At 48.0% G+C, this 3,481-nt stretch overlaps 2 non-coding genes across 2 annotated transcripts; both read right to left on the bottom strand.

Moving 5' to 3' along the window:
• Window positions 1-253: 253 nt before the first annotated feature.
• TRNAC-GCA lies at window positions 254-325 on the bottom strand. Its single transcript has one exon. It is a non-coding gene; the product is annotated as a tRNA-Cys (tRNA).
• Window positions 326-2,929: 2,604 nt separating this feature from the next.
• Window positions 2,930-3,001, bottom strand: TRNAC-GCA. Its single transcript has one exon. It is a non-coding gene; the product is annotated as a tRNA-Cys (tRNA).
• Window positions 3,002-3,481: the final 480 nt, after the last annotated feature.

Genomic DNA, 3,481 nt, shown 5'->3' with positions numbered 1-3,481 from the left:
GTATGTGGTCGGGAGACATTTGGTGTGTGGGGTGTGTGCATATATGTCTCCGGGTGGATGACTGTGTTTCTGTGTGTATATGTTGAAAGAGGGGTGAATTTACACGCACACAGCTCTACAGTGAGGGAATTAACAAGCTAAAGTACTTGCATGAGAGGGAGCACAGCCTTAAATTTTGAGCCTGAGGCACATTCTTGCCTCACCCTAGACCCAGTGTTTTAAAGAGGCCGCCAAGAAGAGCAAAAGATCACAAAGGGGGCACCTGGATTTGAACCAGGGACCTCTTGATCTGCAGTCAAATGCTCTACCACTGAGCTATACCCCCTGATGGCAATAAGCTTCACATAAACACTTACTTCACTTCTATGAGTTACATCATACTTCACAAATACCTTTTACAGCTGAGATTCTTCTTGGATTTAAATGCATTCTCCATTCGCTTCCAGCCACACGCCAGCTCCTGCTTTTCCCAGAACATGTATGCTCGTTCTCTTCCCAGCACCTAAAGCTCAGTGTAATTCTCAGTATGATTTTCCAGTTTTTAAAATACACTACCAACTGCCCAGAAATCTCTGGACACATCTATAAATGTTTTTACCCCCACCCCCACACCGATGAATGTTTTAAGTATGACGGGTCACCAACGAGTACTGGACCAGGAGAGAACCTTAACTGTGTATCCAGAAACTTCAGAGGTTCAGGTATAACTCTGAAATTATAGGCAAATGTTGTGTGTGTGCATGTATTGGATATTGTGTATGTTTTCATCAGATTTTCAAAAAGGACCTCATCCAGGATGAACTGTCATAGTTTACAGTCAAACAACAACAACAACAAGATATTCCAAAGTCCAAAATTCACCTTTAACACCTCTGATTCCAATTCCCTTCAGTTTCAGTCTGAGGATTTTTAATCTTGTGTATCCCTGAGACTGAGAAGAAAGGCCAAAGAAATCTCTGCCATTGCAACACATCCTTGTTGAAGAGCCCTGTCGCCTCCATGAAGCTGAGGAGCGAACAGCAGCTGGTGCTTCAGCTCACCCGCTCTCGGAGGGCCCAGGTACCCGTTCCCAGCCGCTCCCCTCTGAGGCCTTACCGGAACCTCAGTGTTCACACCCGCTGTGCCCCAAAACAAACGTGTCACCTCCTGCCCAAACCTGCACCTCTTCCTAAATTTGCTTTGTTGTAATAATAACAGCTCATATTTACTGGACACTTGTTATGTGCCAGACACGGTCCTAAAGGTTCTACCCATAACTTCCCAGGGGATCATTACAAAAATGCCATAAAACAGGTATTAATATCAGCATACGGATTCGCAGGTAGGGAAACTGAAGCACAGAGTGGTCACACAGCTTGGAGGCACTGAGGCCGGGATGCCCACTGCTCGGGGCTCAGTGCCAGACCTGCCTCCTTAACCATATGCACAGCCTCCTCCCCATCCCGGTTGGTGACACCATCATGTACTCTGTCATTTGGTCAAAATGCTTACAACCGTGGGCTTCTCTCACCTTCTCTTCTCCAGTTCCAGCTAATCACTGGGTATTGCTGATTTTAGCTCTGGCGTCACTTAGGTCCATCCCCACCCCTACACTGGCAGTGCCACCACCCCCTAAATGGCCTCCCAGCCTCCAAGGCTCCCAGCCGCCCCCTGCTGCTCCCACAGCAGCCTGCTTTAAAACGGAGTTTATCTAGGTCAAGGCCCTTTAACTGCCTTCCCGAGAAACTCCAAGTCTCTTGGCGCGACAGGCAGAGTTCTTTCCATGTGGGTCCCTACCTGCCTCTTCAACTTTATCCTCTGACCCTCCCCTATCTTGTTTTGTGCTCCAGCTGCCGCCACCTGCATCTGTCTGGCCCCAGCCTCAGCCCAGGCAGCCTCGTCCACCTGCAACTCAGCCACCACTCCCCATGCCCCTTCCACCACTCCACCCTCTGTCCTGTGAGATACTATTCATCTTGGAAACTGTGATTTGCCATCAGCAACTCAAGGAAGCCTCCCTTAACCTCCCCTCCTCTAGACGGAAGGCATCACCTCCTCCACATGCCCGACCCTGGCACGGCTCCCTGCATGTCCCACCCCTCTGACTGTGTACTTTGCAGGCCTGCGTCCTGGTGGAGAGCACACTGAGGCCGGGGCCGTGCCTCAGTCACCTTTGGGTCCCCACTTTGCACAGTCCTGGCTCCTAGTCAGCGCTCTGTGCGCTGTTCAGGCTCTTCTAAAGACACAGTGTGGCCTGGGCTGCAGGCAGGGGTTAGACTCAGACTCAGGTCTGACCTCTGGCCCACACCTGGGTCCTGCATGAAGGCACCCACGCTGGGCATGTGGGCTGCAGGAAAGGAATGGGGGGAGGAAAGGTAATAGAGATTCCTAGAGCTTTAGAGCAGGAAAAGAGCACAACTCCCTAAACTTCGGCCAGTTCATGCTCAGCCCTAGCAGTGTTCTGTGAATGAAGACTTCCTTCCCCCGGGGCACTGCACAGTGTGGGCATGTTCACTAAGCCGCTGGGTTGACCCTGCAGCCAAAAGTTTCTAAAACCGGATGGACAATCCTGGCACCTTGGGAGCATTACTAAGTGGAATTTTGTCACAAAACTTTTAACACTGGAATGGTACAAGGAGCATCATGAAGTCATTGAGGATATGTATTTTGAGTCCAAATCCTAGACCTTCTCTTTGTAGATTTTTGACCATTAGCTAATTACTGAGCATCTGCAAGTCTGTCTGTCTCCTCATACAAAATGAAGACACTGATGGTATGGTCCGTATCTTGTAAAATTTTGGAGGGAAATAGAGGAGATAATTGATGCAAAGAATTCAGACTGGTGCCTGGCACATACACAAAGGACATTCTTATTATTCGGCCGTGGGCTACAGAAAATAATAGAGCCAAAGTCACTCCATAACCTTCTGAAGCAAAAACTCCAGTGTACAGGGGGCACCTGGATTTGAACCAGGGACCTCTTGATCTGCAGTCAAATGCTCTACCCCTGAGCTATACCCCCAGTGATATAAGCTTGTTTTTATAGTCTATCTCTCTCTCGACTCTCTGGTTCTAAAACCTCCAATGACTCAGGGGAGCTATAATTAGAGAGAACGCTGCCTGGAAGGAGTCTGGGCATTAAAAGCCTTAGAAGTTTATTATGAAAAAAGACAGGATTCCTGAGAACTAAGCTCTCAGAGCCCAGAAATTCTTCTTAGACTTCCCAATACCCAGAGCCCACCCTGTCTCACATAAAGCAACTTTCAGTGCCAGGTAAAAATCTTCAGGGTTTCCACAAATGGCAACATCAATATAATGACGATGAATGGATTCCTGTCACACTTCCTTTATAGCCAGGACTCCTAGCAACTGAGATTCTCATTCCTTTTCATGACTTCACAGAACTGAGCTCATAACTGGCCCTCAATAGATATTTGTTACATTAAATTGATCCTGGAAAAAATATATATAAATAACGATTGGTGTGAGATAGCTTTTCCAA

The sequence above is a fragment of the Ailuropoda melanoleuca genome, chromosome 6 (genome assembly GCF_002007445.2).
Source record: "Ailuropoda melanoleuca isolate Jingjing chromosome 6, ASM200744v2, whole genome shotgun sequence".
Classification (NCBI taxonomy): domain Eukaryota; kingdom Metazoa; phylum Chordata; class Mammalia; order Carnivora; family Ursidae; genus Ailuropoda; species Ailuropoda melanoleuca.
Note: the sequence above shows the minus strand (reverse complement) of the source record. Positions and strands in the feature narration are given on the sequence as shown.